Source organism: Ambystoma mexicanum, chromosome 12 (genome assembly GCF_040938575.1).
Source record: "Ambystoma mexicanum isolate Mex_15411 chromosome 12, UKY_AmexF1_1, whole genome shotgun sequence".
Classification (NCBI taxonomy): domain Eukaryota; kingdom Metazoa; phylum Chordata; class Amphibia; order Caudata; family Ambystomatidae; genus Ambystoma; species Ambystoma mexicanum.
The window spans coordinates 173,250,313-173,271,465 of record NC_090936.1 but is presented as its reverse complement, the minus strand read 5'-3'; positions in this window follow the sequence as shown (position 1 = coordinate 173,271,465).

Sequence of the window (21,153 nt, the reverse complement as noted above, 5' to 3'; positions counted from 1 at the left end):
AGAAGAGGATCAGAGGCTCAACTGGCAGGCAAGTAAGCAGCATGGTCTGCTGCAGGTAAGTCCACCCAAGCATTATGAGCCCGGCGCTTCCAGCGTTGGGACTGGGCATATTTATGAGCCTGGTGCCACTGGCGCCAGGACTGGGTCCAAAAGGTCCCAATTGGGACTGGTTGGCACTCGGAACCTGGGTTATGGATTTGCTTCCAAGGGAGTTGGGAAAACCCTGACCTTTTGGAAGCAGAGATCATGACAGTACCCCCCCTCAAGGTCCCTCCCAAACCGGGCTTCTCCGGGGGTTTTGGCTTGTCAGGAAATGTTCGGTGAAATCTTTTGATTAGGCGAGGAGCGTGGACATATTCAGCAGGTTCCCAGGATCTCTCTTGGGGGCCGTAGCCTTTCCAGTCAATTAGGTAAAATAGTTTAGATTTGGAGATCTTGGAGTCCAGAATGCTTTTGACTTCAAACTCGAGTTCTCCATCAACTAGGATAGGTTTTGGAGATTTAGTTAGTCGGGTTTGAGGTTGCACGGGTTTTAATAGAGAGACGTGGAAGACCGGATGTATCTTCATGTGCGGGGGCAAGTCCAACTTGACCGCTACTGGGTTTACTATGGTAGTGATGGAATAGGGACCAAGGTATCTTGGGTTGAATGTGCGTGGCCCTTTTAGAGGTAGATATTTGGTGGATAACCATTGAGGGGCTTCCTTCCGATGTTGATCTGCTCCTTTCTTGTATTGTTCTTTAGCCCTTTGAAGGTGAGAAACAGCTTCCTTAAAGGCTTGGGTGATTGTAGAATGCAGGTAGTCTACTGCTGGTGTTTCAAGATCTTGGAGGGGATCCAACTCCGAGGTTCGAGGGTGACTGCCGTACAAAAGAAAAAAAGGGGTTTTCCCAGTTCCCGAATGGACAGAGTTATTGTAGGCATATTCGGCTATCCAAAGGATGTCTTTCCAAGTTTTTTCAGTTTGTTGCAGCATGCAGCGTAAATACTGTTCCAGAGTTTGATTGGTCCTCTCGGTTTGTCCGTCGGTCTGAGGGAGGTGACTGGTCGATAGTCTCACATCAATTTGAGCCGACCGACAGCAACTTCGCCAAAAATGAGAAATACATTGACTACCTCGATCCGAAATTAGAACCGAAGGAAAACCGTGCAGTCGGACGATGTTTTCGAGAAATTCTCGGGCCAGAGTTGCTGCTGTTGGCAAGCCTTTGAGCAGAATGAAATGCGCCATCTTGGAGAATAAGTCCACGATTACTAGAATCGTATTGTATCCGGAGCATGGAGGTAGATCGGTGATGAAGTCCATAGAAAGCGTATGCCAAGGGCGAGGTGGGATGTCAATAGGGCGTAAGAGGCCTGCTGGTCTTTCCTTTTGACTCTTGTTTTGGGCGCATACTCCACAGGACATTATAAAGTCTCTGATATCTTTTTTCCAAGACGGCCACCAGAAGTAGCGCTTGATCTTTTCTGAGGTCTTGGCCATACCGGGATGTCCTTCCATTAAAGAATTGTGATAACAAGAGATTACTTTTTTCTGTAAATCTGTGCTGGGTAGGTATAATCGTTCTTGGAAATACAATAAGTTGTCCTTTACTGCAAAGTCCTTTCCCTGCAGATGCCAATTCTGTATGTCTGCTGGAGTTACAAGTTGCCTGGCTTTATCCTTAACTTCCTCTATGGATTCTGTGGCGATTACACCCAGAATTCTTTGTTCGGGAATGATTGGTACAGATTTAGGGTTGATCAAGTGTTCTTCCACTCCCATCCGAGAAAGGGCATCAGCTTTACCGTTCTTTGTACCAGGTCGATAGGTAATTATGAAGTCAAACTCGGCAAAGAATAATGCCCAACGGAGTTGTCTAGAGGATTGGGCTTTTGCGGTTTTCAAATATTGCGGGTTTCGGTGATCCGTAATCACAGTAACGGTGTGTCGGGACCCCAGCAGATAATGCTGCCAAGCCTTAAAGGCAGACTTGATAGCCAGAAGTTCCTTGTCAGTAATCGTGTAATTGATTTCAGGAGGCGAGAATTTGCGGGACCAAAATGCCACGGGATGCAACTGATTGGTTACCGGGTCCTTTTGTGATAGAACTGCCCCCATGGCAAGGCTTGAAGCATCAGTTTCCACGATGTAGGGGAGTTCGGGGCGAGGGTGTTTTAAGATTGGTGCAGAGATAAATTTAGTCTTCAAATCCTGGAAAGCTTGTTCCGCCTCGGTAAACCATTCAAAACGTTTGTTTTTCTTTAACAAGGCAGTGATGGGCTGGACTATTCGAGAGAATTCGGGGATAAACCTGCGGTAAAAGTTAGCGAAGCCTAACATGCTTTGCACACCTTTTACAGAGGATGGTGATGGCCATTTGAGAACTGCATCGACCTTCTTTGAATCCATACGCACTCCGCCAGGTGATAATATGAATCCCAAGAATTCAACTTCAGTCACGTTGAAAACACATTTTTCCAACTTAGCGAAAAGTTTGTGTTGACGCAATCTTTCGAGGACCATTTTCATGTGTTTCCGATGTTCAGATTCCGATGAAGAATAAACGAGGATGTCGTCAATGTAAACAACAACACACACATCTATGAGCTCTCTGAGGACATCGTTCATAAAATATTGAAAGGCGGCCGGGGCATTGCAAAGTCCGAAGGGCATGACCTGATATTCAAATAGCCCATACTTGGTGCGGAAGGTCGTCTTCCATTCATCGCCCTCTTTTACTCGTACCAAGTGGTAAGCTCCTCTAAGATCCAGCTTTGTATATATGCATGCTTTTCTGACTTGGTCCAGGAGTTCAGGGATCAAAGGTAACGGATATCTATTCTTAACGGTGATCTGGTTCAGGGAGCGATAATCTATACAAGTTCTAAGGTCTCCTTCCTTTTTTGGAACGAAGAACAAAGCTGAAGAAGCAGGGGACTTGGAAGGACGAATAAACCCATTTGCCAGGTATTGATCCAGGTATTGTCGAAGGTGAAGGTTCTCAGGCTCGGTGAGGGCATAAATTCTACTACAAGGAGGAGTAGATCCAGGTATAAGGTCTATCTGGCAGTCATAAGACCTATGAGGAGGTAGAGAGTTAGCCTGATCCTTCCGGAAAACATCTTGGTATTCTAGGTATTCGGGAGGTAACTGGGGAGTCTCTGAAGAAATTGCTGCCAGTGCAACACCAGGTGTAGGGTGACAAGTAGAGACACATTCTGGAAACTGGACCGTTCTTGCTCGCCAATTGATAAGAGGATTGTGTTTCTCTAACCAAGGTATTCCTAGAATAATCTGAAACTGAGGGGCCTTGATCACATCGAACACGATCTTCTCATGGTGTCCATCTTGACTTACTAACGTCATCTCTTGAGTGGTATGCGTTACTGGCCCGGAGGCTATCTCCGTACCATCCACCGTAGTAATGACGTCCTTTACAGCCTTGGGACAAAGAGTTAGATTCATCCTCAAAACCATTTCATGATCCACATAATTGCCGATGGCACTGCTGTCGACGTAAGCTTCAATTGCATGTAATCGATCCGGATTATCAGGGCTAATGAGGACCATAGGTATCACGAAATGCGAGGTCACGGAACTGGTTTTCACGCTCGGCAAGAGGACCTCTATTCTTGTCGGGCGAGGTCGTTTCCCTGCTCAGAGTTTGTAACTTTGGTAACTGCAGCTCCTACTGCCTTCTTGGCAGGTTTCACCGGACAGTCTCGAAGAAAGTGCCCTTAGTTTCCGCAATAGAGGCATAATTGCAACTGTTTTCTCCTTTCCCGCTCCTTTTGTGTTAGAGGACCTTTCAGACCCCCTATTTGCATGGGTTCCCCGGAGTCTACTCCTTTGGAAGGAGTTGGCGGTTTGGAAAATACTCGAGCATCAAACTTGGAACGATCGTCCTTCCTGTTCTGCAGTCTGTGATCTATTTGAACGACTAAGTCTATATAGTCCGAAAAATCTTGTGGGGGATTCACTACTTGGGCTAACACATCTTTGAGCTCTCCACGTAGACCTCTATAAAACAGCGTAATCCTTTTGTCCTCAGGCCATTGAGTTTCCACTATCAGTCTGTTGAAAGACGCAATATAAGCCAAAAGGTCTTGATTACCTTGTCGCAACGAAAGAAGCTCATTGTCCAAGGCCTGCCCCTGTGAATGTCTTGCGAACAGTTTTTCCATACTGAGCTGAAAAGCTTGAAAATCATGGAGGACCGGATCATCTTGATTTACTAGAGGGATCGACCAGTCTGCCGCATTGCCACTAAGGTACGAAAGCACGAAAGCTACTTTAGCTTGATCAGTTGGAAAGGCTGCTGGCCGGCATAAGAAATGCAACCGGCACTGATTGATAAATACTGCAAACCTCTTTGGGTCACCAGAAAATCGTTCGGGCGGAGCCAGAGGTACATTCCCAGGTAGGTTGATCTGCACTGGATTCATAGAGGATGTAGAAGGAAGATTTCCCCCAGATGCGGGTAACAGGGTCTGTCCGGCTTGTGACTGTAGCAATTGTCTAGCGAGATCATCTGTTCGCTCCTTGGAAATAATCAGTTCCCTTCTTAGAGCGTTCGTTTCCTGACGGGCTGCATGCACTTCTGCCCTTAGTTCCCCAAGTAACTGGGCTAGCTGGTCGGTATCCGAGGTTTCCATAGCGCCTGGACGGGAGTTTTGTGGTAGGCTTTGCGTTCTGTAACGCTCACCTGATTCCCGTAGAGGCGCCGGTCTTGACTGGGCGTATACCGTATCTTCAAAGGTGATGTGTAACACACGGCTGGCTCTTTGGGCTGGACCTCTGTGCACTGTATGTCTGACTTGAAGGGTAAGATGTCTGCAGATAGAAAATATGGGATTAAGGAACTGGGTTATTGAATGTCTCTCTCTTCTTCCCTTTCTCTTCTCCTGTAGAACCCCAAAGGTTAACGCTCTCACCTTAGGTAAGTGAACGCCGTGCTCTCCATCTGCCTCGGGGCAGGGTGCTGTAACCAGTTTCTTCACTGGATAAGGGGAGCAGGCCTCTTGACTTCAGAGGACTGCTGTCTGTCGTTTACTGCACGAACGGTAAGTTTCGAGTAATTCTAATGTCTTTAAAGTCTTTAGTAATGATGTTTCTTGTTTTGCAGGGTTCCGGCGATGGCGGATGACGGGCTGAAGTGAGTTGAAGATGGAGCCCGTGTGAAGAATAGAAGCGCCTGGAAGCACGTAAGTAAGCGCTTGTTGCCTGCTTCACGATGCGCTCTAACTGTCTTTTTATTTTGCAGGTACAAGTTCAGAGCGGCTGCAGGGTGTCGGAATACCCACTGGGTTAGATGTGGAAAGGAGTAATGGCACGTGAGTATTAAAGTTCCCCAATGTCTTTAAACGCACCTTGTTTTGTCTTTCAGATGCGGGATGCAGCGCCGAAGGCCTCCGGAGCGTGCGAAGAGTTGGTAAGCTTTTGTCTTTCAGATGCCGGAATGCAGCGCGAGGCGTTGGTGACAGCCGATGGACCAGGTAAGTGAAGAGCTGTCACTGAAGCCCGTAATGCTAACCTGTTCTTTCTTGTCTTTATAGGTGTTGCTGAAGACTGGATTCAGGATGGTAAGCCTTTTTCCTTAGGCCCAGGATCAGATGCAGAAGACACGATGAGCGTTCTGCTGCAGAGGATTCAGAATAACGCAAAGCAAGATTCATCCATCGGGTGTGGTTTAAATAGCCTCCTGTAGTGCTTAGGTGTCTCCTTCCACAGCCACGCCTAGGTAAGAAAAGAGTTCCTGCTTTCCAGAAGAGTTCCAGTGTTCTGAATCTAGGGAGTGGCTCCTGCCCCACCCAACAGGAAAAGTAGTTCCAAACAGAAGAGGATCAGAGGCTCAACTGGCAGGCAAGTAAGCAGCATGGTCTGCTGCAGGTAAGTCCACCCAAGCATTATGAGCCCGGCGCTTCCAGCGCTGGGACTGGGCATATTTATGAGCCTGGTGCCACTGGCGCCAGGACTGGGTCCAAAAGGTCCCAATTGGGACTGGTTGGCACTCGGAACCTGGGTTATGGATTTGCTTCCAAGGGAGTTGGGAAAACCCTGACCTTTTGGAAGCAGAGATCATGACAATACATCACAGAGGACCGTTTACCCTATTACCTCTGCACCGTGAACCAAAATGCCCCGACACAGAAAGGGACGCTGAGAAAGAAAAGAAGACCGTGCAACAATGGCCGCAAACACACAATACCAACGGCACCCAGCAGAAGCAGTCTCAAATGCAGGAAACACCCCGCCAAACACGGTTACCACCAAAACAAACTACGGAAGAGAAAAATCCTTATATCTTACACTCTACCTCGCAACAACTACAGAGCTTCAATAGCCCAACAACAAAGGAATGTCGACACACACACAAATAATCCCCCGAAACACCCAGAAAAAAGACGGGGACCCCCCAAAAAGAGAGTGGAATGATACCAACCCCCTCAACCCATACATTACAAGACCAGAGGGGCACCATCGATACCCACCACATACCAGACAAGACGACGAAGCCTTGGTAACCAACAACCCTACCATTAACCTAACAGACCGATTCAATGAAGAAGAAGCCATCGATTATCTTCAACCAATCACCATCAGTGGAAAAGCGCCACGATTAAATATTCACACTATCAACCTAGTGGACAGCCTTGATGAAGAAGCAGCCGTCGCTGTTCTTCATCCAACCAACATCACTACAAACACACCAGGACTGGACAACTACAAACCAGAACAAGAAACAAATACCACACATAGTCACGCCACGAGAATACACTGTAATTTAATAAATGCAAGGTCAATGTCCAAACACTCAACCAAAATATACAACCTCTTATCAGATGGAGGCATCGACATCCTATTTGTAACCGAAACATGGCTAGACAACTATAAGATCACCCTCAACAACTGCCTGCCTGAAAACTTCAAATGTATCCAAACAAACAGGAAAACCAAAAGAGGGGGCGGGGGGACTGGCAATCATACACAAGGAACAACTGGCTATCAAACGGGAAGATCCATTAAACATCGATAAATGGGAATCCTTAATACTGCGTCTATCAGAAAACCCCAAAACAAACCTGAAATTCATACTGATATACAGACCACCAACCTACGATGCAACCTTTGTAGACGCCTTCACGGAAGCAATCACCATCCTTGCCATCAAGCACAATCATCTGATCATCCTCAGAGATTTCAACATCTGGTTCGATGAAGAAACCACAACCACAGAAAAATCCTTAACCGCCCAACTAGCAGCAATGAATATACAACTAGTCAAAGGAGCAACACACTCAGCAGGCCATACACTTGATGCTATCTTCACCAACGATAAACTCATTACCATGGCACCCCCAATTTAAATACTCTGGAGCGACCACCTCATCATCCCATTCATAATCACAATGGCCACTCCAATAAACAAGCAAAAAGACAAACCACCGGCCACCATGAAAAGAAATTGGAGAACCATCAAAAATCCCAACCTAACTGAACTCCTGGAACTTAGCAAATCACAAGCATCAATTATGGAAGAAGCAGACCTGGACAGAAAAGTAGCCTTACTCCACACATTGGGGCTCATTTGTTAAACAGGGATTTGCGGGCAGAATGGTGCACAAATCCCTGTTCTTCGGCGCACAAATTCCATGAATCAGGCCCATGGATCGTAACAGGTCTAGATGACATTGCCAAAGAAAAACTTGAACTCCATCACGGAAAAAAACATGGCAAAATGGTTCCCCCCGCTACTCAGCGCCATGAAAAGAAAAAAACGAAAACTAGAATCAGAATGGAGGATCAACAACAACACTTCGAACAAAATTAAATTTCTGCAACAGATCCGCTCGTACAAAAAGGAAATACAAAAAGCGAAGAGGAAACACTATGACAACTGAATCTTCAAAGCACCAAACACCCAAAAAGAACTCTTCAAAATCATAAATGAAATAAAAAACCCACAGGGATGCAACAACACACCAACCTCATCGATGAAACCATGCAATGACCTAGGAGAACACTTCAGAAATAAGATCACTACCATCCAACAAACCATACTAAGCAGACCACGCGATCACACCATAGACCCCACACGTCCTCACAAGGAACACACGAACAAACTAAGAAGCTTCCCCGAAATATCAGTGGAGACTTTTGTCGAACTGGTAAATCAAAGCAACAAATCAGGCTCTACGGAAGACCCTTGCCGCCCGGACATATATAAGTCAATCCTCAAACAAGGAACTCCCATGGAATACCACAGAAACATCCTCACCCTTTCAATCTCAAGACACAACAGGAAACGTAGAGGACTTATACCGACCCATTTCCAATATCCCATACATAGCCAAACTGCTAGAAACTCACGTTTACAAAACAACCCAAGAATTCATAGAAGAGCACTGCCTACTAGACCAGGCATAAATTGGATTCAGAGCAATGAGAGGAACAGAATCAGCTCTACTCTCAATATGGGACAACCTAAAAACAAACGCAGACTCGGACTACAGCACTGCCCTGATACTTCTTGACCTATCCACAGCATTCGACAGCGTCAACCATAACATCCTCATAACGAGATTGGGAATAACAGACACCGCCCTATTATGGATCAAATCCTTCCTAACAAACAGAACGGATACCGTATGGATGAAACCTTTTAAATGCAACCCAAGAGACTCCACATGCGGAGTACCACAAGGCTCATCCTTCACCCCGTTCTTATTCAACATCTACGTATATCTATTAATCAAAATCATCAAAGGACATGGCCTCACCTTCTACAACTACGCCAATGACACACAAATAATCTTCAAAATACAAGACACCCTAGAAGAAAACACAACACTAGAGCTTTGCCTTCGGGATATATTCAATTGGATGAACTTGAACCACCTAAAAATCAACACAGGTAAAACTGAGATAATGATCATCACAAAAAACGGAGGAGACATAAACAACATCCCCTGGCCAAAAGAACTCAGCTCGACCCCAACGCCATCGTTGATTGTAAAAAACCTAGGGGTCCTGATGGACAACAACCTGACCCTAGAGCCACAAGTTAACGCTCTACTCAAGAAATGCTTCTTTCTCCGACAAGCGGCAAAAAGGATCATACCATTCCTGTTTTTCGCTAACAAAATTCTTACCATCATCGTTCTGGTCATGTCCAGAGTAGATTATGCCAAGAGCCTATACCTGGGCATGCCTGAAAGACTTCTAAAAAAACTACAACGCATACAAAATGCAGCGGCTAGACTCCTTCTCAAACTACCGCGGCAAAAACGTATCACACCTGTGCTAAAAATACTGCACTGGCTACCAATAAAACAGCGAATAAAATTCAAATCCATGTGCATCATGCACAGAGCTATACACAACAAAGGTGCAGAATTCCTGAGAGACAAACTATGCCTACACCAGCCGACAAGAACGCTCAGATCAAGCAAAGACATACGCCTAGAACTGAAACCCTATAACAAAAGAAAACTTGGAGGATCCTCGTTCTCTCACCAGGCAACGAAAACCTGGAATGACCTACCAAAGAATATACGGAACACAAGAAACCACCTAGCATTCAGGAAACTGCTATAATCCTGGCTCTTTACTGCATAACTTGAAGACCACCCACAAGAACACCCACACCGCTTATCGACGATGAATAAAGAGACTGACCTCGGCCCCCACCAAACAACCATACTCGATCAGAATGCACCCCACGACAGTCCATAACACACCTCGAGAGATAGTCACAAGAAGAGGACACTACAGACCGCACACATACTCAAACCAAGACGAAACCACTTAGTCGAATCACCCACAGCACCACGGCACATTCCACACCAAAATTTCAAGCAGACATTCTCACTTAGATGGTAGGGTAAGAGGAGACACCTAATCTTGCTCCGACACCCATGAGGAAAATAGACACTCCAACCTCACTATACATAGCTCTCCAAAATACTACAGTAGACACAGCTCATTAGACCACAACAGGGAACGCGTCACGCATAAACCAAATCTCTGAGGTGTGGGCCTCTCTCTCCCCTCGCGGGATCCTCAATTCTAGCTGTGCTTTTAGGACTGCACTGAATTATTCAATTGTTTCTGAAATCCAGCAAAGTAAGTTACTATGCTCAGTTGGGTGTAGGCCTCTCCCCCACTATTCGGGTCTCTCAAGTCTAGCCGTTTCCGCACCAGGCAGGATTCCCGAACCCCAGGCATTCAGCCATACTGTGATTAGCTGCAAACATGTAATCCACAAACCAAAAAAGCTCTAAAGTTTCTACATACTTATCTCACTCAAACTAACACAACCAACTCTCGCACCGCAATCCGCATGCACTTCACCACACCGCTACAACACATAAACCGCACCAACAGCACAAGAGGACTGACATTGCATGATATCCGCACCAAGAGCTCAGCACCCGGTGTATCCCGGTTCGAAGCTGCCAACAGAACACCACTCCTTCCACTATCCTACTCCCTCTTCACCCTACTAACCCATCCCACCTTCCCGTTTGCAGATCTGCCAGAGCGCCTGGGGACCAACGCTGTTTGTGACGGTGCATGGTACAAATATCATTAACATTTAACATCACAGATAAACCACTTGTGGCTCGTTTTACACAAGCGAAACATAACCAGGAAGACATCTATTGGTTTATTATTCAAACGGTCCCGGCTCATCCCCGAGGAGGAGACAGAGTTTGAAACTCAGGCAACTGGAACAAAGGTGGATATTTGACCTGAACTCTGTCCAGGCGGGTTTAAATATTGCAATTGAATGGAATCCGTTTACTCACAAATTACACTTTTTGTCATTTTTGTATCTTCAGTCCATAACCACTAAGACACACTATTTTGTGACTGAAATAAAAGAAAAAATTGTCTATGTAAACTAACATGTCAGGACAGAATATATCTCATAAACTGATACGACTAACTCAATTACAAAATCAATAAATTGGGCTAGATTACCATATGGGCTCTTATTGACTTACATGGTCTGGTTAAACAACGCCTTTTGAGATTGAAGAGTTGTCTGTATAATTTTGCCGTCCCGGGTGTGTTATGTAACATCATAAGCAAATGAGGAAATAAAAATTAAAAGTAAACATAACTCCTTCTAGTGGGGTCAAATAATGAAAAGAAAGATTTGTTCAATGGGTAGTAAGTGGAAGGCACGCTTTCTGTTACCTCCAATATGGCCCCGGAATGACATTCGGGTGTCAACACAGTGTACGTTGCAGCATTGTGGGGTTAATCCAAAGCGCAAAAGTAGCAGCCGCGCGTTCCTGTGTTTTCTCACACGAACAGACGGCGGACGTTTGCTTCACCTGGAGAAGTAAGTTTCTTGCATACGCCCTCAAGTGGTTCGTTTATACTTAACAGATACAATCGAACGCAGCTTTGCCTCCACTAATCCTTTGGTGCATGGCATCTCGTTTCTCCAGGTAATCGTGACACGCGCTTGCAGTTTGTACAACGTGGCAGAACATTCTGGGTGTATTTAGACCGTGTGAAGTTAGACAAAACGAGATACAGGGATATAATCACAACCCATTGAGGTAAACGGAATTCAACCTTTGTTTAAATATCTTTTGTTTGTGATATTTTCCATACACCATGCGGGTAACAGAAAGTGCCATAGACTAGTTTAACATGTTGTGTTCCAATCTAGGCGTTGCCTACTGTTACAACTATATTAATATGTCAATTTTGGCATAGCTCTCAACTCACACGCTTTTGGCGGGTGTCATCCGCCTTTTAAAGGGCTGACTCACCCGCCAAGCCTCCTGCACGCCCATGCATTCCAATGGGCGTCTCACCCGCCAAAAACAAAATCGGGTGGTTTCACCCGCCTTTGCAACACAAATGGTTGAGAGCTATGATTTTGGACACGATTGGATGTATATAGAGTATACTAATAAATGAATGACTATCCTTCTGACCACGTTACAGACAAGTTGCCTATGTAGGCGTGACATTATAATTACTGGCAGTCAAGGAACAATGATCTGTCAATTTGAAAACCCAGGCACCCGGAGGGAATAACTTTCACGGGGGTGCCTGAATATTTAATTCGAAAATTGAAATTTGAAAAGTTAATTAATTACTTCATTTTCTTATAACTAAGACCACATGAAAACAGCAACCATTACATTTGCACTGCTTTCTTTGTATGAAGTGCCACTCAACGATGGATTTCCACAATCGTTAAAAGATATGACCCCTCACACAGCTTAAAAGAAATTAAAGGTTAGTGAGAAAATCCACTATGCTAAAGATAGAGACAAAATGGTACTCATTGTTTTTAAATTACCAATACTTGTTTGTTTTGGTTTTTAGTTCCATGTTATATGGATGTTTCTACACAATATGTCATCTTTGACTTATTTGTGCCACTACACAGTGTCCTGAAGACGGCCCTTTAGACCATGTAAATGAGATTGACTCAATTGCGTGCCATCATGTTTTGGGACCCAGAAACACAACTTAGTGTCGATGATTTCTAAGGAGGAAAATAAAGAGAGTTAACACATTGTTAAAATCATATCCCTCACTCCCCTACTAACCTCACTTTTTTTTGTGATGATAATACCCAATTCAGACATCTTTTATGTTGTTGCTTTAGTGACTAAGAGCATCTGCGAATGTTAGATCATGTATTGTTTTTATGTGTTTTATAATGTTGAAATGATCAAAGTTTTGTATATAACGATTAAAATATGTATTATTTTATACAGAAGTGTATCTCTGTCTAAATAAAATAAGACAGCTCTCTATTTGCGTTTAGTGTGGATTTTCACACCTTGTGCGTGTAAAGGTGGGTAGCTGTTTTCTGGAACCCCTTGTGTACTACATATATTTTGTCCTCCTCCACACAGCCCCCAAAAAAAGAGGACAACCCAGCTCTGTTTAAGTACAGTCTGGACTAGGTGTCAAGGATGGCACTCTTGTCAAGAGTGGCACAGGGCACCCAGGTAAGGTTTGGGTGGCTGTGCTGATGTAAGGTGACCGATAAGCACACACACAGCGGGAAGCTCAACAAGAAAGAAGAGTAGGCAACTGTAGCAGAAATACAAAGGTACAAACAAACTGGATTCCCTCTTGGGGTGCATGCAGAAATGGGAAAGAGTGTTACACAGACCTTAAGAAACTCCAGCCTTCTGCACAGATTGCTATTACAGGGGCCCACGCTGTATGCTCATGGCTGGGAACAACAGCAGTGGGTGTCTGTAACACTGAAAACGCAACAAGGGAAGGGGTGGAGGTTGCCTGCCGGAAACCAACAGTCGAGCACTGTACAAAGGGATTTACATAAGACACAAGAGAAGACAAGAACAGAAATATCCAGGGAAAAGGAAGTCAATGAGCAAACTAGCAGAAGGAAATAGAGGAAAAACAGCATAACTGAAATGGATAACCTAAGGGGAGGACAGAGGACTCAAGGAAGAGAAAGACAGGGATCAAGAACAGGGGGTTGTAAACAAGGAAGAGAGCAAGAGAGCAGCAGCCAGGAAACAGGGGGGCTGCAAACAAGGAAGCAGGGCTGCAGTAACGAATGGCACAAGGTGCAGGCAAACTGTAGTGGACTGCGCAGGACTGTAGAAGGCTGCAAGGCAGGGAGTCCAGAGGAGCAGGACAGAGAGCTGTAGTAGGGGGCAGACAGAGAGCCCAAAAGGAACAGAGCAGCAAGGAGTTAGCTCAAAGGTACAGGGTGGCGAGGCAGGGAGCCCAGAGGACCAGGGCCGAAGGCAGAAGAGTGTAGGAGGCTGCAAGGCAGGGAGCCCAGATGAGCCGGGCAGCAAGGAGTGAGCCCAGAGGAGCAGGGCAGCAAGGCAGGGAGCCCAGAGGAGCAGGGCAGTGAGGCAGGGAGCCCAGAGGACCAGGGCTGAAGGCAGCAGAGTGTAGCAGGCTGCAAGGCAGGGAGCCCAGAGGACAAGGGCTATTGGTAGCGGGGTGAAGCAGGCTGCAAGGCAAGGAGACCAGAAAGGGCACTGGATCAAAAGCAGGAGAAAGCAGGAACAGCATACAAATCGTGGCTCAAGGCAAAAAGGGGCTGGGAAGGACTCTTAATGCAAGTGACTGAGCTCCTGCAGGCATCTGCTTAAATACAGCCCTGCCCTGTACTGAGGCAGGCTAATTGGCAGCACCGGGAGCAGCACACCTGAAGGTAATCTGCCTCCTCCCTCTCTGGTCCTGACATGGTGGAAGCAGCACTGATCGCTAGGATTTCTGGGGATTGTGGTTCCAATACCGATGAATGGGAATAGCCAGGAATAGATAACTGTAGAAAGGTGCATTATGGTATATGTAGTTAGCTGAATTAAAGAAGGAAGCACCAAAGTTGCGCAAATGGGAATTAAGGACCAAAGTGTGAATAGGGGTTGTTCAAAGAGTATTATGAAGATAAATTGTTAGGGAGAATTCTCCGTTTAGGCTGAATTTCCTAACCTAGCGAGTCCCCCAGCAGCTTTGCTGGATTTTTGGGGTTTATTTTTTTCTCCTGCCAAGAGTGAGACTCTTTTACCCTCACTCTTAGACATGATTTGAGTTTGTTTCTTTGGATCTAGATGTGTTTAATGGGCTATGGGGTCTTTTACCCCATAGGGCTTCATGTGTTTTTGTGATGTGTGTTACACAGCACCCTCAGTGCAGTGACACAGGGGTGTCATAGTGACCCCCCAGTATAGACTCCATATCCTGGGACTGACTACTGTCTCCCAGGGCATGTAAAGTCACTATTGACTTTACTAGTCTTAAATTCTGAACAGAACCAGTACAGACCATCATATTGTGGACGTACTGGCTGGGGCAATTTGATTGCCCCAGGGTCTGTTAGTCGAGGGGGCACGTCTCCGTCCCCCCTGATCGAGTTTTGTCTGGTGGCAGTGGATACTACTTTTTATATTCAACCGCGAATATTTTCCTATGAGATTTCCCATTGTTTTAGGCTACTATCTTTATTTAATTATTTACGGTAGCCTCGAACATACCGCCGGTGCACTGTCTGCTGGGTGGAAAGGGAGTTTCCGTCCTGCCTTCTGTACCTTTCCCCCTCGTGCGCACCGTGTTCGTTCTTCCTTGCACCCATGGGGATCTCCCACCACTCTTGCTCCTCACCTGAGATCCGGGTTATGGCTTTGCACTTCCGCTCCTCGGTGACGCTCTCCTGGGGGTCCCGGAATCTCGCGGTCTCGCTTTTCCCTCTCAGCTTCTGCTATGCTGCCTTCCCTCACTGGTAGGTGTGTCATTTCGCTGGATCCGCGCCTTGCTTGACCACGTAGCACCTCTTGGTCTGCTACCGGTTTTCTGCAGCGGTTGACTGTGGGTGCCTGACCTTCCGCAACCCCTCGACTCTTCCATCAGTGTCTAGGTGGCTTCTCAGGTGCATGGGCCGCCTGCCTATTTTCTTCCGCCGCCGGCGTCGCTCTCTCCTTCTCCCCTCAGGCTGCAGGTGCCATCTTGAATTCTCAGTGCCTTGGGCTTAGGCAGCTCTTCCTCCTCATTCAGGGCCTCTCAGACCACAAAACTCTCCCTGGTAGCCCCCGTAATGCTCCCGTCCTTGGTGGTACTTCAAATTATGTGCGTGGTCAGCTGGAAAGCTCATCAATGTGCGAATCGTGCAGGAGCTTATAGTTACACAGTCCTCACAGCATAGTTGTTTCCTGCTATGTAAATTGTTTTTGCAAGTGCAGATTTAATTACGATTTGTTTCATACATTAAATTAGTATCAGGTGTAATAAAATCCTTGATACTTCATTTCTTGAATTGTTTCCTTTGGATGTTTTTCCGTTATCCAATTTCAAAGTAATACTCTCATCCAAAGTGTGGGGTCTCCTGTGTCTTTCCGAGAACACATCTTCCTCACAGCATGACTGCTGGCCATACCCCCAAGAGAAAATGCCTTTATTCCAATTGTGCTCTTTAGGTTGACACGTGTTTTGCACACTACTGGTCTTTAGCAATTAAACTAACATAACACAAACATCCAAATAGGACAAGATGGTGAACATTCATAAAACAGATATAAAACAAATTATATATGGTAAGAATTGCGTTACATCAAAAAATCCACGATAACAGTGACACAAACATGCTCTCTGCGTGAGCTCTGTTGTTACTACCCCGAAAAGTGGATTTAGCCCCCACCTGCGGACCCCCCCACAGACGAAAATCAAGCAGCTGCTAGGGGGAAGAACCCCCCCCCCTCTATGGGAAAAATCCTGGTGAAAATCAGACCAGGAACAAACCCGAAAACGGCATCCAAAACTTAGGTCTGCCGGACCCGAAAAAGCGAAACTGAAACCCTGCAGGCACACGTGCTTTGACGGAGAGCGCCGGCCCCTCAAGCAATAATATATAGAGGCGGTTGCTGGCAGTGGAAGAACTGAAGAAACCCCCAATGACAAAGCGAATTCGAGAGGTGGTTGTCTCTCACCTCGTCACAGTAAGTGAGGCACAGGCTACATACGGCGGCCCCCACTCTCTGACCCTACGGACGAAACGGAGAGAGGGCATACCCAGTGACCAAGAGCACCACCGCCGCCCTCCCTCCCTTAAGTGGACAACAAATTGTAATCAACCGCATAAGCTGGTACACTCACAATAGATGTGGACCTGGCAGAGGCCCTACCATCACAGTCCACTCCTGGAACCCTTCTGAAGACACCCTCCTATAGGTCTGAAGCACGGCAACTCCACGGTTTGACACCTCCTTGACCAAGCAGTAAAGGGAGCAATCTAACACGCCATATAAACGGTTAAAGAGAGAGCAGTGCAGGAAAACTGGATATTAAATCACACACTAAAGAAATACTATTGATCTATCCCTCTCGCTGCACACTCCTGCACATGATGGAACCCTCATAGACGGCAACACCAATAAGCCTCCCGGAGGGGACAAAGATAAACGCTCCACCTCCCAGTGTCCAAGAGGGCCCGACGACATCCACCCAAGGTCTTCACCTGACATTTGGACCAATCCGCCCTCACCAGGTCCACTGGGCAGCGCCAGCGCAACCCCCTAGGGTTACATGAGTGTGAGACAAAAACTAGCCCCATTTGCCTACATGCCCACACCACCTTGTTCTGACGACTCTGCCATGACAGCGATGGATACCCCGCAAAACGACTCCAAAACCACAAAAGGGGACATCGCATCCTTGCTGGGTGAAATTAAGACCATGGGAGCCAACATTGAGGGCAAGATAGACAAGATCACACAAAGGCTGGACAACATGGAAGAAATGCTTGACGGAGTGGAAAACAACCAAGCATCCATAGACACTCTGGAAGCACAGCTCGAGCAAAGGATAACCGATTTGGAGCAACGAGAAGAGCTCAAGATGGACGATTTAGAAAACCGGTAAAGACAAAACAATCTGCGCATTTTCGGGTTTCCGGAACGAGAAGGAGAAACTGAAAACGACCTAAGGAAAATGCTCCATGATATCATCAAGCTCTTAGTCGCGGACGATGCAATAGATGAACCCAAAACAGAATGAATCCACAAAGCTGGGGGTCCCCCAGGTGGACAAAGATCAGTCCTAGCCCGATTCCATCGCTTCCAAGACAAAGCTAGAGTTCTCGAGAAAGCTGGAACCAGCAACCCAATTACTCTAGGGGGCGCCCAAATATCAATATACCAAGACCTATCTTCGCTAACATTGGCCCTCAGGCGCATGTGTGGGCCCCTCACAAAATGGCTGAAGGAGAAGAACGTTCGATACAGATGGGGCTACCCCTTCTCCCTTTCATTTGTATATGAAGGAACCAAGATGAGAGTGAGAACTGAAAAAGAAATTAAGGCATGCATCGCTGAACTAATAGGACCCATGGAAGAAGAAGGCAATCAAGGAGAGTCGAGATGGGAAGACCAAGGCTGGCGTATCGAGGGCCCCAGGAGGAAGCAGGTGAAAGGCTCGAGAAAGTACCGGAGGGGCAATACCTCCCTGGAGGGGGATAACTGAACACTCTGGAACTTGGTAAGATGCATCTACTCTACTGTTCAGGATGTGACTTGATTAGGTGGCCACCTTTCGAACTCCAGTATGGCCATGACAAGGAAACTTGGGGAACACACAAAGAGGGCTCAATCAAGCTTGAGGTATCATGTTAGGTCAAGGGGCGTGAAGTAACAACCTCCACAGGTGGTTCGATGCAAGACTGGTGCTATCAACCGGGCTCAATCGGACACCACCAATTAGGAAAAGGATGGGGGAGGGAGAGAGAGCAGACAAGGGGGTGGGGTTGAAGTGGCATCTTTATTGGGCCAAAATACTCGATATAATGGGAATCCCAATGAGCAAATAAAATACTGGTCACAGATTGATATTTCCCCACAAAAATACCCAATGGCACTGGCTATTGAAGCAAGGAAGGGGGATTCCCTTAGAATTGGGACACTCAATGTAAAAGGGCTCAACTCACCAATTAAGAGATCACTGGTATACAGAGAATTCCGCAGGGCCAGAATCGATGTTCTCCTGTTACAAGAGACAAAGTATGCCAAGGGGGAAGAACGGCAAATCCTGGGGAGACAGGTCAGGATGGAGTTCTGGGGATCTAGAACCCTAACAAAGGGAGCAGTGGGGATCCTCTTCAGAAAGGGTATAGAATTTGAGGCAACCAAGATCAGGTCCGATGTAGAAGGGCGGGCTCTATTGGTCATGGGAAACATTGCAAAAGTGAAAGTCACGATTGCCACAATTTACTCCCCCAACTCGGGGCAGACTCTAGAAGTTCCTGGTCAAAACGATGCCTAAAATCATGCTGGAGGCCTCGGGTCACATTATACTAGAGGGAGACTTCAATCAATGGTCATACCCAACCAAAGATTGGAAACCTGGTAATCCCGATGGGAGAGGCCAAACTAGGTACGACCGTACAGAATTTACAGGGATGATGGACACATATGGAATGGGAGATATGTGGAGAGACAAGAACCCAAATGAACAGGGCTACACCTTCTATTCCAACCCACATAATACATTTACTCAAATAGACTATATATCTATCTATCCAAAGATCTCTCCAACATCACAACACTCGCAGAGATAATACAAGTTATGTGGTCAGATCATGACATGGTGGTAGCGGATATCCAATGGGAGAATCTGCCAATGATGGGAGGAAAATAGCGAAGTAACAAAAATTTATGGAAGGACCCTGTCTTTAGGGCAACAATGGAGACAGAGATTAGCGAATACCTCAAACTAAATGATACGGGGAGGTATCGAAGCAGGTACTCTGGGAGGCAGGGAAAGCCACCTGGAGAGGTCTTTTGATAAAAGTAGGGGCATGCAAGAAGAGGGAGAGAAAGATCATTGAACACAGGCTCAGAACCGAAATCTGTCAGCTGGAGGGAGAATGTTTGAGAGACGAGACAAATGATCCCAATAAAATTAACGAAATAAAAAAGAAAAGAGAGGAACTGACACTGCTAGAGCATGAACAGGCAAGCTTCGACTCTTGAAACAGAAATGTTATGAAAAAGGGGACAAAGCAGACACACTACTAGCTACGAGACTCAGGGACCAGAAGGCTGAGTGGAAAGTACTACAAATAACTGAGGATAACCCCTCCTTAGCAGACTCTGCCCCTACCATCCCCTTATGCTTTGCTACCTTCTATGAGACCCTATACTCCTCGGAAACAAATCCTGACCATCCTGGCACCGAGACTTACCTGTTCTATCAATATGCCCAAGATATCAGGCCCTGATTCTGACCTGCTAGAATCCCTCATATCTGAGCAGGAAGTACAAGACGCTAATAAAAGGCTAACACTAGGCAAATCTCAGGGCAAAGATGGCTACACGGCCGGATTCTATAAATCCTTTAGTACACAACTAACACCATTCTTGACAGACCTCTTTAACAAAATGCTTGACACAGGGGAACCCCCAGACTCCTTCATTCGTGCCCTGATTACGGTTATCCCTAAAGATGGAACAGACCCCAAAAAATGTGGATCGTAACGCCCTATCTCCGTACTAAATTTAGACGCGAAAATGTACACAAGGGTTCTTGCTGCTAGACTAGAGACACTAATGCTACAAATCATACACCCCGATCAGGTCGGATTCATACCAGGAAGACAAAGCGCGGATACAATGCGTAAAACCCTTCATCTTATTCATGCATCCCAAAACATACCCAACAAACCCATCCTCCTTTCAATTGATGCAGAGAAGGCCTTTGATAGGGGGGAGTGGGGTTTCCTGAGAGCAGTCCTGAAGAAGGTGGGGATCGGCCCAGATTCAGGAGGGGAATACAGGTGGTGTACAACAGCCCCCAAAGCATCGATATTTGTGAAGGGGAAATACTCTAGATGATTTGAACTAGGACGCGGCACCCGACAGGGATACCCCCTCTCTCCGCAATTCTTTTTGCACTGTCCCTTGGACCTCTGGCCCAAACAATGATGGCTGACCCCCAAGTAGAGGGAATTCGACTGGGAGCAATAGAATATAAAGTGGCCCTCTACGTTGATGATATACTGCTGCATATGACCAGTCCTATTATGTCCATTCCCCGGGCTCTCCACCTACTGGAAGAATACGGTTGTCTCTCCAGGTTTAAGGTGAATAAAACTAAATCCATTCCGTTTCCACTACAGGGATCGACAGACAAATGAAACCAGGTATTCCCCACTTGGGCTCATGATCGAACACTCTAAGCTAAAATACTTGCGAATACAGATCACAAAACACCTGGCCGATTTATACAAAGCCAACTTCCCCCTTCTCCAACAATTCCATGCCAATCTAAGCAAATGGAGCAAGCTGACTATCTCTTGGCTAGGGCGCCTTAACGCTAGCAAAATGGTTTGCCTGCCTCGGGTCTTGTACCCATTCTAGATGCTACCCATAGAGATCCCCAATAAATTCTTCCTTGAGGCCAAGAAAGTCATGGTGACATTTCTCTGGGAGGGAAAGAAGGCAAGGATCACATACGACACCCTAATACTTTCCAAAGACAAAGGCAGGGTGGGACTCCCTGTTACGCTCACCTGGCTCCCACAGAGGCATCGATCTGGATTGGACTGCTGCGGTCTCCACCAATGTGACAGGTAGGGCTGAGATGACGGACTGGACTGGACTGGCCCACCTAGCTTCGTTTGCTTGGCCCGTAGGAATATTCTTCTGCACGT